The following is a 23,811-nucleotide window of genomic DNA, read 5'->3' on the forward strand; positions in this document are numbered from 1 at the left end:
CAGAACCAATAGGAGATATAGATAGATAGATAGATAGATTCCTGTATAAAACATGATGTTAGACAAGTTATATGCATATAATATAAAATAATATGTTACATATTATATGTATATACATAGAGAAGGAGAGACTTATTTTAAATAATTCTTTATTTATTCTTTATTTATTCTAACTATTCTTTATTTTAAAGAGTTGGCTCATGAAATTGTGAGAGCTGCCAAGTCTGAAATTTGTAGAGTAGGCCAGCAGGCTGGAGACTCAGTAAGAGTTGATGTTGCAAGCTTGAGTTTAAAATCTTGCAGGCTTGAGAATTCTTTTTTTTTTTCAGAAACTTCAGTCTTTATTCTTAAGGCTTTCAACTGATTAGACGAGGCCCACCCACATTATGGAGAGTAATCTGCTTTACTCAAAGTCTAGTGATTTAAATGTTAATCACATCTAAAAAAATACCTTAACAGCAACATCTAGACTGGTGTTTGACCAAACAACTGACCACTGTAGCCTAGCCATGTGGAGACATAAAATTAATCAATACACTAACTAATGCTTACTGATCATTTAGATTCTAAGAGCTTTATCTGTATGAATTCACTTAGTACTTAAAACAGCCAGTGAGTTAGGTATTGATCACAGCAGATGAGGAAACTGAGGCCCAGATAAGCAAAGTAGTTTGCCCCAAGTTACACAGCTGGTAAAGGGCAGACTTGGCATCCAAACTCAGTGGATCTGGCTTCTGAGGCAGAGAGCTTATGCGGTGGCCTGTGCTAACCTGAAGCACATGCTTATCTTCACCCTCTTCGTGAGTCTCCAAACCACCCGTACAGGGACATCCATAGACTGAGCCCTCAACAAGTCCTCAGACCAGAGTCATATCAGAGTGAATAGTAGGTGCTCAGGAAGTGTTGGGTAATTAAGTGAATGTGTGAACAGATGAGTGGAGATGACTCTTGTATGCCTGTATGTGATTTAAAATATTTATGCTTAGCCGTTCAGCTGGCACATATTGATTGCTTTGTTTGTCGTATCTCTTATAATGGTTGGTGTGGGAGGAAGACAATGAGGATCTGAACCAGTACTTAACAGTGAGAATGGAGAGTGGGGAGAAGTGAGAAATTTTGCAATGGGAGAAGCTGCCTTATTGTGCCATAAAATGAAGTATAAGTACATAATTAAAATCCCATAACCCACTGAAAAATAACCACAACTAGCTGAAATTAATTTTCCAAAGATGTGTATGTGCTTTTACCTTCTAATTAAAAACTAAACTCTCAAAAAAGTCTGCCGCTGTTTCAGCCCTCCCCTGCATCCCATTTTTTGTCCCACCTGTGAAAGCCTTAGAAAAGATTACTTATTCTATGAAAGTTGCACAAGGTAGAGGTTAAAGCAGGTGGAACCAAAATCAGTGAGTAAACAGGAGAAATACAAAGAGGACAAAGAACACGACATTGCAAGAGCCCCACAGTTGGGAGTGAATTTGAACTGGTTTTCTGTTACTCTGCCCTGTAATATCAGACACATGTGGGATCAATGCCACTGGATGTGTGCAGTTTGCTGGTTGGATACCCTTGACCTTATTGCCGGCAGAGGCCAAACCTGCTGGAATTTGGCTGCAAAAAGTTGTTATCTTCCCCCCAGTAACTGTCTTCCTCTACCTCCTTGATATTAGTGGTGACTGCCACCACATTCCCACAGACTTCATTAAATATTTACCAAGTACATAATCTACTAAACAGGGTTCAAGTACTTTAGCAGGCAGAGACTTGTTTTCTGACTTGCTACATTATCTTGGCAGGATAGGGGAGAAACATTTAATTATAAACCAAACACTAACTGTGCTGTCCAGTTTATTAGCCCCTATTCACATGTGGCTATTTAAATTTTAATTAAAATTAAATCAAAAAATTCAGTTTCTCTGGCGTACTTGCCACATTTCAAGAGCTCAGTGTAGTGAAGGGCTATACACTGGACAATACAGATGTGGGATATTCCATTATCTCAAATTCTTCTACTGTTTAGCACTGTACTAGAGTGTTCTGATCACACTTCTACAATCGCTTTGACCAAATGCACAGGTTCTACATCTAAAAATGTTCTTTTTATATTCCTTTAAAAATGAGTATATTCATTTCCTGTGGATACTGTAACAAATTACCACTAACGTAGTGGCTTAAAATTACACATTTATTATCCTACAGTTCTGTAGTTCAGAAGACTGCAGTGGGTCTCACTGGGCTAAAATTAAGATGTCTGCAGAGCTTCCTTACCTTTCTGTAGGCTCTGTTCCCTTTTTTTGTAGATTCGGGATGCCACCTGCATTCCTTGACTTCTGGCTCTCTTCTTCCATCTTCAGAGTTGGCAACTTTGGCGTAAGTCCTTTTCTCACTGCCAACTCTCTTCTCTCTTTTTTGCCTCTCTCTTGCACTTATAAAGACCTTTATGATAACATTGGTGGCATTGGGATAATCCAAAATAATCTCCACAACTCAAGGTCAGTTGATTAGCAACCTTAATTCCATCTACAGCCTTAATTCTTCTACCATTGCCATGAAATATGACATATTCCAGGTCTGGGGAATTAAGGTTCAGAAATCTTTGGGAGGGGCTATTATTCTACCTACATTAATGAGTAAATGTTTTATAAAGTACAGTGATTCTCCTGGAAAAAAGAGGCAATGTAACTATATTATAGACAATTATTTGTATGTTTCTGATTTAACAAAACCTCTAATTACATATAATGAAATAATTTAATTAAATGATAGTTAATTATAAGAAAAATAAGATATTAATAAATATTATATGCACCAGACACTAAGTTCTAAGATTCTAAGAGCTTTACATTTATGAACTCATGAATGAATGAGTGAATAGAGACATTAATAGCACCTTAATAGTAGTGTGGGATAAATGGAGACAGAGAATATTAATCAGGAAAATGGGGTTCTCTTCCTAGCATAGTCACCTACTCACTTGTGCAATTTCTCTGGATTCAAGTTGTTCACAAAGATAAAAGTAGAAGACCAGATAAAACTATCTCTACGGTCCTTTCCAACTCTTAAAATTTTCCTTTTTGTATTAAGTTAGAAGAAATAAGATTGAAAACAAAAGATAATATTGAGCAATGCAGAGTTGCCCCATTTTACTTCAAAATAAAATAGTAGGTACAGGAAAACTAAACAGAGATGATTTAATCATAGATAATATAGCATGTTTTTATTTTTGTTACTGATAAGATATACTATGATTGAAGAGGTGAAGAAATTGGGTAAAAATAGTCACACTGAGCTTGGGAACTGTGGTTGCATTGACTTTGCTTTACTAAGGATCAAGATTAGAAGGAAGATCACCAAGACAGCACTTGTATTTCCAGTTGGTTTAGACTGACATTATTAGTCTGAAACATGTTTAAACACATTTTCATTTCCTTGCTTTATTTTAATCAGAGTGCTTAGAAAAACAGATGACTATTATTGCCATTAGAAGAGCTAAACTCCTGTCAAAAGCTATCAGACGACGCAAATAAACCTTTGCACTCAACAAAGTTCATAAACAACCAAGACTCCCCGTGCTGAAGCATTAACATGTGTGGCATGCAACAGCTCACTGAAAGATCACCCCAAAGAATAAGATAAAAGCTTTTTCTCCATACAATTCTTCAAGAGAAGCTTTTTTTTTTTAAATAAATTTATTTATTTATTTATTTATTTATTTATTTATTTATTTATTTGGCTGCGTTGGGTCTTCGTTGCTGCACGCGGGCTTTCTCTAGTTGCAGTGAGCGGGGACTACTCTTCATTGCCATGCACGAGCTCCTCACTACCGTGGCTTCTCGTTGCAGAGCACAGGCTCCAGGTGCACGGGCCTCAGTAGTTGTGGCACATGGGCTCAGTAGTTGTGGCTCGAGGGATCTAGAGCGCAGGCTCAGTAGTTGTGGCACACAGGCTTAGTTGCTCTGCGGCATGTGGGATCTTCCCGGACCAGGGCTTGAACCCGTGTGCCCTGCATTGGCAGGCGGATTCTTAACCACTGCGCCACCAGGGAAGCCCAAGAGAAGCTTTTTGAATTAAATAAATTTTGGGTTTGAGAACCCTGAAGAGCCATAATTTTCAGATCAAGGTGTTTTAAAACTATTTTGTCTAAAGGCTGTTCGTCTAGAGATTAATCAGATTCTTAGAAATTTTTGTGCCAATGATACTCATATATTAACAAATTAGCAGTGTTGAGTACCTTAAACACATTAACTTAAATGTATCCTTACTCAAGAACTATAGATAATATTACATATACTAGAAATTGGAAATGTTCTCTGATCCAAATTGAAAGCTAATCAGATAAAACCACCCTAAGTCTATCTCTATCTCTATCTCCTTATCTCTTTCTATATAAGCTATCTATTATCTGTCTATCTGTGATATTCTGTCAAATATTGTGCAACCCATTGAACATGCCACACTTATTAAAATTCCATTTTATTGTAATTTTCAATTCTTCATTTGATTCTAAAAAGAAAAATCTGCTCCCTTTCCCGGAAATTTTATGGTTTGTCACTGTCTCTTACACTCGTTCACTCATTCAATCATTTATCCATCTTTCATATTCTTCAAGGACCTATTATTTGCCAGGCACTGGAAATATAATGATGAAAGGCTCATATTACAGTGCAGGTGACAGGCACCTGACCAAATCATTATAACACCCTATGGTGAGTCGTATGAAAAATGTAGGTCAAGGGTTATAAAAACAGAGTGGAGGGGCATCTAAAATTTGAGACAGGAATGAGAGGCCAGAGATGACATTAAAAAAGATGTTACTTAAAACTGACCCTTGAAGGATATGAATGAATCATTCATTATTTCTACCATTCATTCACTCGTTGCTATTCTGTGGCAGAGCAATTGAAAAACAAAGCCATCTCTCTTCTCAGGTAATTTAAGATCTATTTGAGAAACCGACTCATAAGAACTAGAGTAGAGTGATTGTTGTTAAGATAAACTCTGTGTGTGTGTGTGTGTGTGTGTGTGTGTGTGTGTGTGGTCCAGTAGGGGGAAGTTGTGGTAGGGGGGCAGGAAGATGTAATGAGATTGGGAAGGGGAATATCAGGCAAGAAGAAAAGTATTTCAGAAATAAAAGTCTGAGAAATGTTGGCCAGGGCATATGTTATATCAGGTAAATAGCCATGAAGTATAAAGCTTCAAGGGAGGCAAGGAAGAGAGACTGTGAAGAGCCTGCCATGCTGAGGACTGTGGCTTAATCTTTTAGGTTATGTGGGAGCCCCAAGTGACTTTATGCAGAAGCACAGGACCTTTTCTGTGTGCTCCTCTGCATCCGTTATGCAACCATCTCTACCCTGCTCTGTGTCCTAAGAATTGTATCTTTATAGTTGCATCTGTGGTCTCTCTTGCCCTCTGACTTTGATCAAAGAGAAGCACCTTTAGGAAATCAGAAAGCTGGAGGGGAGGGGGACTGGTGTTGCCAGAATGTTACACTCATTCCCCAGATGCTGCAGGTGTTGGCTACTGACAACTTATATTTTAGCAGTAATGGGGAGAGCCTTTAGCTAGTGGGCACTGCCTTACCAGGAGATGCCTAGAAAGTTATGCAATCCTCCACTTTACCAGTGGTCAGTTATCAGTGGTCGACTAATACAAGGATATAACAACCCAGCATCCTTGGATATAAGTAGTGCAACCTCTATAAACAATTGAGACTTCAGAGCTCTTCATGGGTTCAGGTTGAGGATGAATTTCTCTTGAAACCATATCTTTGTCTAGCTTCTTCTTTGCCCTGTCCTCTTTTCCTCCCCTCTTTAAAGGTTTATCCTGAGAACATTCCCTGAATAAATCACTTGTTTTAGATTCTCTGCCTCAGATTCTGCTTCTAGGGAACCCAATTTAAGACAGTTCGTACCAGAAATGGTCCTATAAAGCAAACTCTAAAGATTTAATTCTGGAGTTGGATCATATACCAGCTGAATGGCAATGAAGATCCTGTCCCTAATGACAAGCAGTGTGTTGATAGTTCCTTGGATGTCATAGTAGTACAATTGCTAAGTTGATGGAAGTGCACTAGCTTTTACAGGGTCTCTGACATTTAAGAGATAGAGGGAAAATAATAAAATTAAGGAATATGGAATTGGGTGACTACTGGTGAGTGCCTGCTGGTGCATTCTGGAGAGAAAATAACTAATCATCTATTAAAGGTAAGTGTGAAAGTCAGAGGTCTTCCTTGGCAGTCTTTAAAGAGATCCTTATCACCTGCAACTGAAAGGCATACTGAGCTGCTGAATAGGCAAAGGACTTGATATTGAGAACAGCAGAACTTCAGAGAAAGCTGAATTCACAGCCTAGGTGACTCTGGATGCCATGATAAGACACACAAGCTTCAGAGAGTAGGAAAGATAAGCCATACAGAGATCCAGTGGCTTGTCACATCTGTGATCCTTTTAGGGAGTCAGTGGTCTGGGGCCCTGGTCCAAGGCAAAGGGGAAATTATTTCACCTTGTGCATTCTACCATTAAATAAGAAGCAATGTGCAGCAAACATCGCACTGCACTGAATGATTTAGCAAGTTATGTGGAAAGCTTCCAGGCTTCAGTAGGGACCCTGGGCAAGAAAGGACACATAGAGGCCATAGTACAAGTAGTCCTACCACTTGGATCATGTAACCCAGAAGATCCTATAATGGTGCATGAGTTATTTGTAGGAGATGAAGATATTCATGGAGTCTCTGGCAAGCCCCAACAGAAGAGTTTCAAACAGGCAACTGAGATTTTGGAGCAAGAGCATGCCATCTGCTGCAGAGAACATCATTCAAAATGCAGCTGCTGGAAAGTTGCTCAGCATAGTGTATTAGTTCAGGTTCTTTGGAGAAACAAACCAATAATACAGAAAATATATCTTATAAGTATAGATAAAATTATATATATGTGTATTTATGATAGGACTTGGCCTTGATTATGGAAGCTAAGAAGTCCTCCAATCTGCCATCTGCAAGCTGGAGACCCAGAAAACCTGGTAGTATAATTCAGTCCAATGCCAAAGACCAGAAAACTAGGAGCACCAATATCTGAGGACAGAAGAAGATGGATATCTTAGCTCAAGCAGAAAGCAAATTTACCCTTCTTTTGCCTTTCTGTGCTATTTAGGCCCTAAGTGTTTTGGATGATGCGAACCTGCATTGGTAAGGGAGATCTTCTTTACTCAATTTACTGATTCAAATGCTAATTTCTTCAGAGACACCCTCACAGACACACACATAAATAATGTTTTACAGATATGTGGGCATCTCTTAGCCCAGTCAAGTTGACACATAAAATTAACCATCACAAGTCTGCCTTTTGTCAACTTGGCATCTAAACATATGTTTAATTTTAATTTTATTTTATATTTTTATTGAAGTATAGTTTACTTAAATATTATATTAATTTCTGGTGTACAACATGGTGATCCAATGTTTTTTTAGATTATACTCCATTTAAAGTTATTATAAAATACTGGTTATATTCTCTGTTCTGCACAATATACTTTATAGCTTATTTATTTTACACATGGTAGTTTGTACCTCCTAATCCCCTGCCCCTAACTTGCCCCTCCCTCTTTCCCTCTCCCACTGGTAACCACTACATTGTTCTCTATATCTGTGAGTCTGTTTCTGTTTTGTTATATTCATTCATATGCTTTATTTTCTTTTAGATCTTACATATAAATGATACAGTATTTATCTTTCTCTATCTGACTTATTTCATTAAGCATAATACCCTCCAGGTCCATCCATGTTGTTGAAATTGGCAAAATTTCATTTTTTTGTGTGGGTAATATTCCATTTGTATATATATATATTCCATTGTGATATATGTGTATATACCACAACTTCTTTATACATTCATCTGTTGATGGACCTTAGGTTGTTTCTATATCTTGGCTATTGCAAATAGTGCTGTTATGAACATTGAGGTGCTTCGAATTAGTGTTTCTGTTTTCTTGGGGTACATACCCAGAAGTGGAATTGCCGGGTTATATGCTAGTTTTATTTTAGTTTTTTGAGGAACCTCCATTCTGTTTTCCGTAGTGGCTGCACCAATATACATTCCCATCAACAGTGTACAAGGGTTTCTTCATATCCTCACCAACATTTGTAATTTGTAGTCTTTCTGATGAGAGCCATTCTGAAAGGTGTGATGTGATGTCTCACTGTGGTTTTGATTTGCATTTCTCTGATGATTAGCAATGTTGAGCATTTTTTCTTGTTCATGTTGACCATCTGTATGTCTTCTTTGGAAAAAAATGTCTATTCAGGTATTTTTCCCCATTTTTAAATTGAGTTGTTTGTTTTTTTCATAGAGTTGTATGAGCTGTTTATATATTTTGGATACTGACCCTTTATCAGTTATAACATTTGCAAATATTTTCTCCATTTAGTAGGTTTTCTTTTCATTTTGCTGATGATTTTCCTTGCTGTGCAAAAACTTTTAAGTTTAATTAGGTCCCATTTGTTTATTTTTCCTTTTTTTCTTTTGCCTTAGGAACAGATTAAAAAAAAAACATTGCTATGATTTTTGTCAAAGAGTGTTCTGCGTATGTTTTCTTCTAGGAGTTTTATGATTTATAGTCTTACATTTAGATCTTTAATCCATTTTGATTTTACTTTTGTATGTGGTGTGAGAAAATTTTCTAATTGCATTCTTTTACATGTGGTTGTCCAGATTTCTCAGCACTTCTTATTGAAGACACTGTCTTTTTCCATTGTATATTCTTACCTCCTTTGCCATAGATTAATTGACCATAAGTGCATGTGTTTATTTCTGGGCTCTCTATTCTGTTCCATTGATCTATGTGTCTGTTTTTGTGCTAGTACCATACTGTTTTGATTACTGTAGCTTTGCAGTATAGTCTGAAATCAGGGCATATGATACCTTCAGCTTTGTTCTTTTTTTCTTAAGATGGCTTTGGCGATTTGGGGTCTTTTGTGGTTCCATATAAATTTTAGGATTATTTGTTCTAGTTCTGTGAAGTGTCATGGGTATTTTGATAGGGATTGCATTAAATATGTAGTTTGCTTTGGGTAGTATGGACATTTTATCAGTATTAATTCTTCTAATCCAAGAGCACAGGATATCTTTCCATTTGTATCATCTTCAATTTCCTTCATCACTGTTTTATAGTTTTCAGAGTATAGGTCTTTCACCTCCTTGGTTAAGTTTCTTTCTAGTTATTTTATTCTTTTTGATGCAATTTTAAACAGGATTGTTTTATTTCTTCTTTTTCTGGTAGTTCATTATTAGTGTATAGAAAAGCAACAGATTTGCATGTATTAATTTTGTATCCTACAATTTTACTGAATTCATTTATTAGTTCTAATAGTTTTTTGGTGGAGACTTCAGGGTTTTCTATACAGAGTATTATGTTATCTGAAAATAGTGACAGCATTGCTTCTTCCCTTCCATTTTGGATGCATTTTATTTCTTTTTCTTGTTTAACTGCTGTGGCTAGGACTTTCAGTACTATGTTAATGGAAGTAGCAAGAATGGGCATCCTTGTCTTGTTCCTGATTTTAGAGGAAAAGCTCTCAGCTTTTCACTAACTGTATGATGTTAGCGGTGGATTTGTCATAAATGCCCTGTATTATGTTGAGATATGTTCTCTCTATATCCATTTGGACTAAAGTTTTTGTCATGAATGGATGTAGACTTTTATCAAATGATTTTTTTTTTACAACTATTGAAATGGTCATATAATTTTTATCCTTCCTTTTGATAACATGGTGTATGACTGATCGATTTGTGGATCTTGAACCATCCTTGCATCCCTAATAAATCCCACTCAATCATGGTATATGATCTTTTTAATATATTTTTGAATTCTATTTGCTAATTTTTCTAAGGATTTTTACATCTATATTCATTGGCGATATTGGTCTGTAATTTGCTTTTTTTGTAGTGTCTTTGTCTGGTTTTGGTATCAGGGTAATGGTAGCTTTGTAGAATGAATTTGCAAGCATTCTGTCCTCTTCAATTTTTGGAATAGTTTGACATGTTAGCTTTTCCTTATATGTTTGGTAGAATTCACCTGTGAAGCCATCAGGTTCTGACCTTTGGTTTGCTGGGAGATTTTTTTTTTAATTCTAAATTCAGTTTCACTACTACTGATCAGTCTGTTCTGATTGTCTATTTCTTCCTGGTTCAGTCTTGGAAGATTGTATGTTTCTCTAAATTTATCCATTTCTTCTAGGTTGTCCAATTTATTGGTATATAACTTTTCATAGTCTCTTATGACTTTATGCATCTCTTTAATATTGGCTGTTATTTCTACTTTTTCATTTCTTATTCTATTTATTTGCATCCGCTCTCTTTATTTCTTGATGAGCCTGGCTAAAAACTTACCAATTTTGTTTATCTTTTCAAAAAACTTGATCTTGGTTTCACTGACCTTTTTTATTCCTTTTTTGGGGGTCTGTATTTCATTTATTTTCTCTCTAATCTTTATTATTTCCTTCTTTCTTCCCTCAAGGTGTGCTACCAGCTATGACCTTGGTGGAAGGTGGGACTGGAGAGTCTAGAGCCAGAACCAGGTACGAGCTAGGACTTCTCTTCTGCTTAGTGTCAACACTACCTTATTGGGGGTGGGATTGGGTCCCAAGTTGCTGGAGTAGAAGCCCTGAGGATCCGGTCTGAGCTGTTTCTGTTCCCACTAAGTGTGTTCTCTTTCAGCTCCCAGCACCAGCACCCTCACCCCAGAGGTGAGCAGCGCTGGAGCAAGAGGGCTTGGAGTGGACACCTGGTGTGGGCCAGGGTGTGCATTGCAGTGGTCCCAGCACACCAGTTAGAGTTCCAGACCAATCCTGATCTGCTGCCTTCATGAGCACCAGTAATGGTTGCCCTTGCCCCACTCAGATGCTGTGCTGAGTCCAAACCGGCTTTGTCCCCCTCAACTGCGTTCTCTCCTCGGCTGTGGCAGCCTTTACCCTAGTGTGGAGCTGCACTGAGGAGCAAGAGGGGTTGGAGAGGGCTCTAGTCCTGGGCTGGGGTGCATGCTGGGATGGTTGCAGGAAACCAGCTAGAGTCCTGGGCAGTTTTAATCTGCTCCCCCCAGCCTGTTTCTGGAGTAATCAAGTGTGTGTGCACTCCTCATGAATGGAGTCTAGACTTCTTACAGTCCACATGTCAGTCCACTGGTTTTCAAACCAGATAAGGGGACTCAGGCTCCGGGTCTCTGACCTATGTGGTTCAAACTGCTCATTCCCCAGGCAGGATCTCTGAGCCTGTGTCATCCTCCTTCTCTTCTGTGTCCCTTACTAGGGGCAAAGGTCCTGACATGATCACTTTTCTTCCCTTCCTACCTGATTCCGTGTGGATCTTTCTTACAGCCTTGGATGTGTAAAAGTCTTTCTGATAGTCTCCAGTTTGTTTCAGTGAGAATTGCTCCACATGTAGATGTATTTTTGATGTGTTCGTTGGAGGAGGTTAACTCTGCATCCTCTTATTCTGCCATCTTGGTCTCCTCCCCATACATATCTTCTTAAACCATACTTAATCTCCAAAAAAGATAATAACAAAGTCATAGTATCACCTTACATGATACAGCTATCCTGCATACAACTGAAAATGCACTAATATTTTCTCCAGAGGAGGAAGTAAAATCCTTGACTGATGTTTACTCTTCTCCTGCTATCCCATAATTTAAATACTATGATTTAAAATTAACAATACTTAAATGCTGATAGAAAGTCAATAAATCTTATGTTATATGGTAAGGAAATATGAGAGGAAAGAAAACAAGGCTATTTGCTTAATATATGTATAAATACAAACAAAACTAATTCATAACAAATTAGGAGGAAATACTCATGATAGTTATAGTCATTATTTCTGATGCTAGTCACATGGTCACAACTGGTATTTATAAATAACTTCTTCTACTACCCATTCTGTATTTCCTTTACCTTCAGCAAATACCTCAGCTGGTTATGGTCCTTTATGTGGCAGTGTGACCCAAACCTTCATTTCCAAAGGATCTGGTAGTTCTTTCTGGATTATGTTGTTGTGCTTTTCCATTGACCTTAATCACAGGGCATGTTAATACTAAGAGATGCCCTAACGGATCTCCTGTATTTCAGACATACTTTTCCTTACCTCCATTGTGGAGTAGTAGCCCAACTTCTCCTTGATAGTCAGGATCACAGGCAGAATAAATATCTGGCCAAGGAACATCAAGTAGCTGTGACACAAAAACTGCTCACTGCTGGTGGCTGTCAAACCCACCAAATCATAAACTTTAGCAGCCCAAGCAGCAATTATTTATAAAAATGGAAGGGTTACATCTTAGATCAGCCTTAAGCAGTTCCAAAGGGCATAAGTGAGCTGGAAACATAAGTGTCTCAGACTTCCATGTCACCCAGCACAGTCTCAAAACATACCACTCACACAGCTCACAACTGTGGTCTCATGGGGTGATTCTTTATGACCAGCTTAGGAGAAGAAGAAAATAACCCAGACTTGGTCCATGGATAGTTCAGCCTGGTGTTTTAGTTTGGGCCCCAAATGGGCTGCGATTACAGTACAGCCCACTCAGAGGAAGGCTTGAAAGACAGTAGTGATGAGAAAATTCAAACAGTAGAGAGGGCTTTGGTCAGTATTATTCATCACCCAATTTTGTTGAGAGACATGTGACTCAAAACAAAGATATACAGGAATGCATAGGCAGTGGTGAATGAATTGGTTAATTGGCTGGAGGCATGTAAGGAACAAAATTGGCAGTTTAGGGACAAGGATGTCTAAGGAAGTAGAATGTGAGTGGACATATGGGAATGGACACAAAATAAGAGGAATTTACCATATGTTGACCAGGTATGGAGGATGACTGGTCCAATAGATTATAAACCAACTTATATGCTTGCTGAATAGACTCATGAATGGAGTAGCCATGATGACAGAGATGGAGACTACCTCTGGACCGAATAGCATGGGTTCCCTTCTCACTGAAGTTGATCTAGCTAATGCCCCAGCTAAATGTCCATCCTATCCAGAAACAGATTCTAATGCTGAATCCCTGATATGATACCATACTTTGATGAAACCAAACAGACACTTGATGGTAATTTGATAACACTGTGCCCTTCTTATCCTGACAAGGGCAATAATTTGTCTTGAGCAGAGTGACACATATTCCAAATACGTGTTTACCTTTTTTCTTTAACAGCAGTATCTCAGTCAGCATAATATGCAAGGGCTCACAGAGTGATGTATAGAATGGGATCCCACATATTGTCTCCTCAGACCAAGAGACCCTTTTAATGGCAAAAGAAGCATGATGATGGGAACATGGCAAATAAATCCTCTGATGTTACCATATATTGAATCATTTGGAGGCTGCTGACCTGACAGAGCATGGAAATGCCCATTTAAGGCACATCTGCAATATCAGTTTGGAGATGATACCCCTTAATGGGGGCACTATCCTTCAGAAAGCAGTACCTTTACCCTAAACCAATGGCCATATATGGTGCTATGTCCTGTATTATTCAATGAGTTCAGAAACCAAGAGATGGAGGAAGGTGTGACTTCATTTCACAGTCACTCCAGGGCCCGACTGAGAGAATTTGTGTTTTCCATTTGCTCAACTTAAGACCCTGTGGACCTAGAGGTCCTATTTCCCAGAATAGGGATGCTTTCACTCAAAGACACTGCAAAAGTCTCACTAAACTTAAGCCATGGCTGACAGCTGATCACTTAGAGTTTTTCAAATTGACCAGCAAACAAAGAAAGGAGTTACCATACTGGCACAATGTATACACTTGGGTATTTTAACCTGATGATCCTAAGGAGATATGGTTGTTGTTACTTAATAGGGGCATGGAGGAATATGTTTAGTACTTAGATTAACTACAGGATATTTCTTGGTACTTCCATGCCTAACCTAATTATAAATGAACAAGTACAGCAATCATTGCCTGGTAAAGGTATGGTAATGATGGTATCAAGCCTCTCAGCGATGAGAGTCTGAATCATCTCACCAAACAAGCTACTGAGGCCATCTGAAGTTCTAGGTGAGAATAAGAGGAATTTAGAAGGAGAAGGAGAAGGAGATGATAAGTATCATTTACAAATTTAAAATCAATTGAAGTAAAGAAGGCTGCAATTCACCCTACTAATACTTCTTTTACAAGTTTTTCCAGAAATTTAGACCAACCCAAGTTCTACAATCTATGTTCTGAAGTGTCCTATGGGATTAGATTGAACCTAAACCTCTCCTGAAATCACATTTTTGCTTAATTTCATCTTTTGCCTTTTCTCACTCTCCTTCCTCCCTTACAGATTTCACCTCAGAACTTCCTCAAAGATCACTTGCACAAGACTACATGTCTTATGCTCTACTTCTAGGTTACCTGATCCAAATCAATTGGGTGTGGCAACAACTGCTTACCTCAACCTAGGGCCACAATCTCATCTGGAAGTCCTTTCCTGTAGCTACAGATCTCTTGCCTGGTTTTGGTAAAGGCCCTCTCCCTTTTCCCTTTTAAAATGCCTTGTGGTAGTGTCTTTCTCTTGTTGAGAGTCCTGAGGTCTTTACCATTCCTTTGACCTTGCTCATATCTTTGAAAACAGTCCCTTCATTTAAATCTTCTCCATTGCCCCATTTGTGTGTGACACTGATTTCCCATCACAGTCCTGACTAATAAAGTAGGGACAAGCAGGGAGTGATCTGATCAGATTAACATTTAGAAAGATCAATTTGGCAGCAGTGTAGAAGAGAGTATAAGAAAGGCAAGTCCAGCTGCAGAGAGATTATTTAGTGGGTGATTGTAATAATCCAGAAAATAATTGAAAATGTTTAAATGTCAATATCCATGGAGATAGCATATTGGGGGTAAATTTGAGAGATAAGTAAGCAGTAAAATTTAAGGATTAAAATATCCTAACATCCTGAGAGAAATAAAATTACGTATGATGTCTTATGAATTCATTAAACAATGATTGTGTTACTACTTCAAATACATTTACTCTTACCCTGTAAGACTTGCGGTCTGGATGGAGACTCATTCCTATTTGGTAGTTATTATAAAAGGCAAAACAAAGTAAATGTTATACTAGAGTTATCAGCAAAAGACTTTGAAGGCACATAATAAGGAATAGCCATCACTCTAAAGTTATAAAGTACAGAATTACCTAATTTCTTTAACTAAACATATGTCTTCAAAGAAACTGCTACATTACCCAAACATCTCTGATTAATTTCTTAAAGTCTTCAAAAGGACATATGTGGATTTTTAGGCATTCATTTCCCAGGGGGAATATTTAACTACCTTAATCATATTCACTGCTACTATTAAAAGAATTACAAAGAAATGCCTATTAAATATTATTTAAACTGTCATTAGCATTTGATGAGTATAATGTGCATATAAATTGCTAACTCTAAATTTTCATATAAGTATAGTGGAGTAGTGACTAATGTCTATAATATGTATATAGACTTCATAATTAAACATGCTGGATACTTTATTCCTTATTATATATAATATATATGTGAAAATATATTAAAATAATATAATATATTAAAATTGTGTGTGATTATATAATTTTAGCCCAAATTTTTATTTTGGCAAAACATTCAGAATTGAATAACTAAATAACCCCTTTCTCCTCCAGACACAAACAAAAATGTGAAAATGTAAAAAATACAGTAAGTCCCCTACGTATGAACAAGTTCCATTCCAAGAGGGCATTCATAAGTCCAATTTGTTAGTAGGCCCAACAAATTTAGCCTAGGTACCCAACTAAAACAATTGGCTATATATTACTGTACTATAATAGATTTATAATACTTTTCACACAAATAATACATAAATAAACACAAAATAATGAAAACACTTTTAATCTTACAGTACAGTACCTTGAAAAGTACAGTAGTACAGTACAACAGCTGGCATACAGGGGCTGGCATCGAGTGAACAGGCAAGAAGAGCTACTGACTGGAGGAGGGAGAGGAGGTGGGAGATGGTAGAGCTGAAGGATCATCAGCAATAGGAGACGGAGGGCAAGCTGCAAGTTCACTCACGCCTGACGTTGATGGCACAGGTTCGGTTCCTTGCTGGATTCAATTCTATCTACCCTCTTGAAAAAATGATCCAGTGATGTCTGGGTAGTAGCTCTTTTTTTCTCATCATAGATGACACAGTAGCACTGGATTGCATTCTGAATGGCTGCTGCAACCCTCATGTACCGTTTTATGTTTGGGTCCTGTACCTCATAAACTAACAGTGCCTCCTCAGATAAAAACAATCCCCTTGCCATTTCCTGCATTGTGAATCTCTTCGGTTCTTCAGTTACTTCTTCTTCCTCTTGTCTCTCTTCGTCCTTTTTCTGGGCTTCCAATTCCATCAGGCCTTCATTAGTAAGCTCCTCGTGTTGCACAGCAAGGAGTTCAGTGAAAGCGTCCTCTTGCAGATCTATCTCCAGCTTCCTGCTGAGGGTCACTAACTTGCTGAAGACTTCTTTGGACTCCTCATCCACCTTCTCAAATACACGGAAACTGTGAATAAACTGCAGGCAAAGCTTCTTCTAAACCCTGTTCATGGTGATGGCTGTAACCTCATGCCAAGTGAAGTCAATGTTTTTTATGGCTTTGTAGATGTTATAGTCCTTCCAAAATTGTCACAAGGTTGTTCCCAATTCATCACTCACCTTTGCTGCCTGACAAGAAATGTGATGTAAATAATATTTCTTGAAAGTCGCTATAACTCCCTGGTCCATAAGTTGGATAAGCAATGTAGTATTTGGTGGCAGATGCACTACTTTGATGTTGGGATGAAAGTCGTCCATGAATGTGGGGTGGCCTGGAGCATTGTTGAGCAGCAAAAGAATGTTGAATGGGATGTCCTTCTCCAAGCAATATTTCTCCACCTCCTGGATAAAGTGGTGGAAAAACCAATCCTGGAAAACGGCCTGTGTAACCCAGACTTTGGGGTTACTCTTCCACACAACTGGGAGAGAGCCCTTGGCTATGTTTTGAAGGGCTCTTGGTTTCTCTGAATGATAAACTAAGAGGGGCTTCAGCTTCATATCACCGGAAACATTGCCACCAAACAACAGTTAGCCTATCCTTTGCTGCTTTATAGCCTGGCATCAACTTTTCCTCCTTCCTGATGTAACTTTGGTCTGGCATCCTCTTCCAGTACAGTCCTGCCTCATCTACATTAAAAATCTGCTCGGGTAAATACGCGCCTTCATCAATAATTTCTGAGAGCACGCTGCGGGGGCCGCCCCAGCTGCCACCGACCCTGCCGCATCTCTCTCTATGGTTTCTCCCTAGAGCTTTGCCTTTGGGGATAGCTGCTGCGGCTCCGCCCGCCCCGCATGGCAGCGACATGGAGGAATTCGACTCTGAAGACTTCTCCACCTCGGACGAGGACGAAGACTGCGTGCCATCGGGTGGAGAGTATAGTGAAGATGATGTAAATGAATTAGTGAAGGAAGATGAAGTGGATGGTGAAGAGCAGACACAGAAAAACAAAGGGAGAAAAAGACAGGCTCAGAGCATTCCGGCCAGGAAGAGAAAACAAGGCGGCCTCTCATTAGAAGAGGATGAGGGGGACGCCAACGAGGAATCTGGAGGAAGTAGTAGCGAGGGGGAAGATGCAGCTGCAGAGCAAGAAAAAGGCATTGAGTCAGAGGATGCAAGGAAAAAGAAGGAAGATGAACTATGGGCCAGCTTCCTCAATGACGTAAGACTAAAATCAAAAGTGCCTCCGTGTACACAAGTTAAAAGAGGAGAGGAGGCTGAAGAGACAAGTTCAAGTAAATTGTTGGTCAGAGCAGAAGAGCTAGAGAAACCTAAAGACACAGAAAAAGTTAAAATCACCAAGGTGTTTGATTTTGCTGGTGAAGAAGTCAGGGTAGCTAAGGAAGTGGATGCTACATTAAAAAAAGCTAAATCCTTCTTCAAGCAAAATGAGAAAGAAAAAACCCCAGGCTAATGTCCCTTCAGCTCTGCCGTCACTTCCTGCCGGGTCAGGGTTAAAAAAGATCAAGGGGCACGAGCAGCCTTTTGGGGAAAATAGGAGCCAAGAAGCAGAAGATGAGCACCCTAGAGAAGTCCGAGCTGGACTGGGAGGACTTCAAGGAGGAAGAGGGCATTGGCGAAGCACTAGCCATCCACAATCGAGGGAAGGAGGGGTACATTGAACGGAAAGCTTTTCTAGACCGAGTGGATCACAGGCAGTTTGAAATCGAGTGAGATCTCAGGCTGAGCAAAATGAAACCCTGATGTGATGAGGAACCTACAGCAGCTTAATCCTGTTTACACCGTGAGCTTTTTGTGCGTCTATGAAATGCTTCCCGTGTTTCCCATTGATTGTTTCCCAGCAAGGTCTTTTTTTCTACATTGAATTTCTGTCTTTGTATCTTGATCTCATGTGATTTCATTCATTTTACCTTTAATAGTTTGTCTTTTAAAAAATAAAAATAAAAAAGTACAGGTTGGTCCTGTGGGGGGGAAAAAAAATTCTCAGAGCATTTCAGGAAATTTCCGGGCAGCTACTGTATCTGCACTTGCTGCCTCACCGCTTACTTTTACATTGGGAAGGTTGGCTCTAGCCTTGAACTGATGAAACCAGCCATGGCTGGCATTAAAAGATGTGCCCTCTGATTCTTGGCCATGTTTCTTCTTCAAGCTTCATAAAGGCTTTTGGCTTTCTCTTGAATCAGCATTAAGCTGAGAGGGACTCAGTGCTGATGCTGATTCTGCAGCCACACACTGAGAAGCTTCTCTATCTCCTCCATCACTTTTCCACGCTTCTTCGCTATTATCATTGACATCATCGGCACAGCAGACTTCACATATTCCATGATCTTGTCCTTGTTCTTTAGAATTGTACTGATGGTTGAATGATTCATGTTATAAGAGTGAGTGACATTTACTGTTTTTTCACCTCGCTCCACTATCTCAATTATTTTCACTTTTGTTTCCATCGTTATCACTTGGCGCTTCTTAGCAGTACCACCTACATCACTGCTGCTTTTACGCTTGCTTCCAGACATCCTGGGCTTGAAATAAAGATACTGTACTCTCTACAGTCCTGTACAGTAAAGTACACAAAAGCACAACCACTTGTAGAGGATGCACGCATGTGACAATGTATGCCAGACACGTGAACTAACTTATGTGATCGGACATGAGAACGCATGTTTGCATCTTTCAAATTTTGCAACTTGAAGGTTTGTATATAGGGGACTTACTGTATGTAAAGATTTCAGAGGACAGTGTGGCCAGAGTATAGGTTATATGAGGATAAATATTCGGAGAAAGGGTTGTAAAAGTAGGCTGAGACCAAGCTATAAAAAGTCTTCTTGTCCGTGTTAGGAATTTGGTTGGGATTTAATAAGTGATTGGATATTGGCAGAGGAGGGTCAGGTAACTATGAGTTTTCCAGATTGGTTGATTGAGTAGATATAAGTCTATCTACCCAGAAGTATAAGTAGAGTGAATAGGAAGACTGGGCTTTTACTCAGAGAAAAGTATAGGAAAAATAGGCAGAATTCTAGGATAGAGGAAGAGTTAACACTGGAATTTGTGGATTTAGGGTGTAAAGGAATCTGACTAAAGACACTTCCTCCCCGCCCTGATACACACAGTGCTGCTCTGTTATCTGTGTTAAACTGCACTGTTGGTTCCTAGTTCTTGTTGTCTTATCAATCTGATGACATCCAGGGAGATAGACAGTTGGCGAGAGCTATTAGGGACAGGTAGGCAGGCAGGATTTGGGCTTGGATGGATACTATTAGATAACAGGTCTTTCATAAATTCTCTGTTCCTTCTGCGGTGTATCTCAATTTAGGGAATTTCTCTTCTCTTCCTTCCCGGATCACACACTTGTTGCACTTCAGGAATTTAATTTATCCTCCCTTAGTTACACATCCTCTGACTGCACTTAAGGAATTTGAGTTCCTGCCTATCAGTTTTGAATCACCCTATTTGGCAATCTTGGAGTCATTTGAACATATTCTCATCTCATCACTATTATTTCTATCCTCTGTAAACAAGTCTAGTGTTTTCCCCAGGTTCATTCTTTCAGTTGCATTATCTCTTATTCATTTATTTTTTAAAGGTCCCGCATCCATCTCTCTTAGTATAAGCAGCATAATGCTGTGGAAGAACTCTTTGGAGAGGAAAAGGAACACTGGTTCTAGTTTTGCCATTGATGGCTATTCAGCTTTAGGCAAATGCTTTACCTCATTCAGCTTCTGGATCATAAAATACAGGAAGGCGCTAAAATAAATGTGCTTCGGAGACTTCCTATTCACAAAATTCTATGACTCGCAGTTTGTCCTAGGTGGCCTGAGAGCCTACCCATCTGTTCTCCCTTTGTAGGCTACGATTGTATCTTTATTATTGTATTTATGGCATTGTAATTAAATAATCTTATTCATTTATTTATGTAATATATATTTATTGAATTACTGCTGACTATATGCCATATACTGGCAAGCACAAAGAAGAGAACAGTTGTGGTCAGTCCTTTTAGAGTTTACAGGGTAGCTAGGAATGTGATATGATGATATATGACTTGATGAAAGTAGCAGAAGATAAAAGTACAGAATATTAAGGGATTCAAGAGAGATCTCTCCTAATCAGGAAAGCTTCCCTTAAAGGACTTTATGCAGAGTCCTAGAGGAGGAGAAAGGAAAGGGAAGAATGCTCCAGACAGAAGGAATAGCATGTTAGAAAGCTTGGAGATGGGAGAGCACAAGGGTTTCAAAGAAGGTCAGTATAGTTGGAGAAGAATGAATGAAGGAGAGAGAAGTATACAGAAGCGGTTGTGTGGTCAGGTTTTGTTCAGGGCATTTTGAGCTGTCTTAAGGTTTTAGATTCTATCCTGTGGGCAATAGAAAGCCTCTGAAAAGTTTAAAGTAGGAATGTGCCCTTATCATATTTACATTTTGTGTTTCAATCTGGATTCATAATGATAATGAAAATAAAATAATAACTAATTTTTATTGCATGCTTACTGTAGGCACGGCTATAAATTCTTTACAGAAATTGTCCTACTTAATCCTCACAGTAACTTTATTAGTTTCCTAGGGCTACTGTAACAAATTGCAGCAAACTGAGTGACTTAGAGTAACAGAATTTTTTCACAGTTCTGGAGTCCAGAAGTCTGAAATCAAGATGTCTCCTAAGTCATGCTCTCTCTGAAGGCTCTGGGGTAGAATACTTCCTTGTTTCTTCCTATCTTCTAGTGGTTGCCAGCAATCCTTGACATTTCTTGACTTATAGATTTATCATTGCAATCTCTGCCTTCATCTTTACATGGCATTCTTCCCTATGTCTCACATTTTCTTCCCTCTGTCTCTGTCTCTGTGTCCAAATTTCCCTCTTCTTATAAGGATACCAGTCATTGGATCAGGGCCCATCCTAGTGCAGTATGACTCCATTTTAACTCGACTACATCTGCAAAGACTCTATTTCCAAATGATTACGTTCTGAGATTATGGGTAAACATCATTCTGGGGGGACACATACCTACCACAATAACATTAAGAGGTTAACCCAGGTTGAGATGTGAGGAAACATAGGCACAAATGACTGGCATTTATAGAGGTTAGATTAATTAATGGAACCTTTTATTATTGTTGTTGTTATTAATATTACTTCTTAGTTTTTTTTTTTTTTAAGTGAAAAACATGCATTAGCAGGTCTGGGCTGAGGACTATCTGTTGCTAGGGAGAAATAGGTATAAAATAAATGGAAATGAAATAATAATCAAGAAACACACTGTATACACAATTAATGCAAATATAAGTAGTCAAATAAATCACAAAGATGTAAGATTATTTCACCTGTTAGCCATCTAAAGTGAAAGGTGATATTTGATCCCAGGGTGAAGTAACCTGGCCTTGGTGTTATAGAGACACTGGGGATTGATTTTTCTTTTGATGATGGAAAAATTCAAGAGCATTTAGGTTAAACCAGGCCATCATTTCCCAAGGAAATCAGAATGTCAGAGAGAGGTCTAGCAAGTGCAGCAAAATGTTTTTTCCTAGCTTGAATTATCCCAGTAATTATATACATTCTACATTTTGCTTAGGTTGAGGGCACACAGGTAATTAATGGTCTTAATTTGATAGTGATTACAATTTGGATCATGCTTTACTCAACATTATTTGACTGAAACTGGAGGGCAACTGAAGGTGGTTTTTTTGTTTGTTTGTTTTTAAGGAAAATAACTTAATAAAACTTAAAAGGGGAAGGGAGTTCAGGATTGCTTCTTTCTAATGTCAAACATAATTAAAAATTTTTAAAAAATAAGGAAGGATTACTGAGGGAATTAGTTTTCTTTTTCAAAACACTGTGCCTAGCACATAAATTTTCAATAAGTATGCTGTATTTAATTGTACTGGAATATTTCAGAAACAGGATACAGCATTGGAATCATGTTTGTGTAGGTCTGCCCTATATACCTAAGTAGAAGGATGAACGAGATGATCGTTCAAGATCATTTCCAGCTTTAAGAATATTTATAACACTATTTTGGAATGTTTAATCCAACTGTAAATTCCACTTTCTAGTAAAGTCCTGTTTGAATTACTTATTTCAGACAGAGCTAATCAGGTTAACTTCTAATCATGTAATTAGAAATCAAATTAGATATGGCTGGGAAAAGTTGGACAAAAAAATTTCTGTATTTGTTTTTTTTTCTTTTTTGGGGGCTTATTAGTATAAGTCAAAGCTACAATTCTGGGACATCAAAAAGACCTTGAAATGTTGTTGTTGCCTCAGAAGAGTTTGGGACCCCCAGTGAGCATCTCTTAGAGTTTATCAGGGTTCTGTTGCTTTCCTCATATTAACTTCTGCAGGTAATGAGTAGATCATTAGTTTTAAGCAGTTACAATAGTGCTAAATTATTTCATATTTTACTTTCCTCTTTTTTCTGTCCTTCATTCTGCCCTTCAGAAATAGGTGTCACACAGACCTGAATGTGACAGCATCTCAGTAAGTAGAAGCTGTGTGTCCTTGGGAAAGGACCTTGACCCCAACTTAATCTTAATTTCCTCCCCAATTCCTAATAAACTACTAAGCCCATAGTAAATACTCAATAATATTTGTTGAATAAATGATTTTGTGAAATGGAATCAACAGCATATTTACCCCAAATAATTATTATGAGTATTAATACAAAGTCACTGAGACTGCCACACACTTGTCAATCCTGTATGTTGCTAATTATTATATTATTAACTATATTAATGATAGGACTGTGCTACCTTCATTCACAATTCAGTTTGAATGACCTAGTGTGAATAATCTACTCCAATAACCTCTTAACCTCTCCCTGTTTTCTGTCTCTTCTCTTTAACCCTTACTTTCCACAATAATACCAAAAGTTTTTTTTTTTAATATAAATTTTATTATGACAAGTCCATGACCTGGAGCCTCTAATAGCTCCCATTTTTTTTATGGAAATGGCCTTCAAACTCCTAACAGTAAGAAAACCAAAAACAACAGAAAAGTAAAGCTCATCCCCCCGAAATATGTATATTTAATTATTTACTTATTTTATCCATGGACCACTAAGTTGTCATGCTACTTACATTATAAAACCTAAAAATAAACCTTAAAAAAGTTGTGATCATGATTAAAAGGTTTTGCTGATCATGATCAAGGTGGCTCTATTTTAGTATTCAAGCCACCATATACACTTAGGATAAAGTCCATATTAATAATCGAGATATCAGGTTGTCTTCTTGATATATATATATATATATATATATATTTATTTTTCTGACCTTGCTAGACCTGCTTGAAATTACAGTTTTA

The 23,811-nt window shown here is 38.2% G+C and overlaps 1 pseudogene across 1 annotated transcript; it reads left to right on the plus strand.

Moving 5' to 3' along the window:
- Positions 1-18: 18 nt before the first annotated feature.
- LOC309660635 (craniofacial development protein 1 pseudogene) lies at positions 19-20,089 on the plus strand (annotated as a pseudogene). Its single transcript has one exon. The product of its transcript is annotated as a craniofacial development protein 1 pseudogene (transcript).
- The last annotated feature ends 3,722 nt before the right edge of the window (positions 20,090-23,811 follow it).

Source organism: Balaenoptera physalus, assembly GCF_965194825.1.
Source record: "Balaenoptera physalus genome assembly, chromosome: 4".
Taxonomy (NCBI): domain Eukaryota; kingdom Metazoa; phylum Chordata; class Mammalia; order Artiodactyla; family Balaenopteridae; genus Balaenoptera; species Balaenoptera physalus.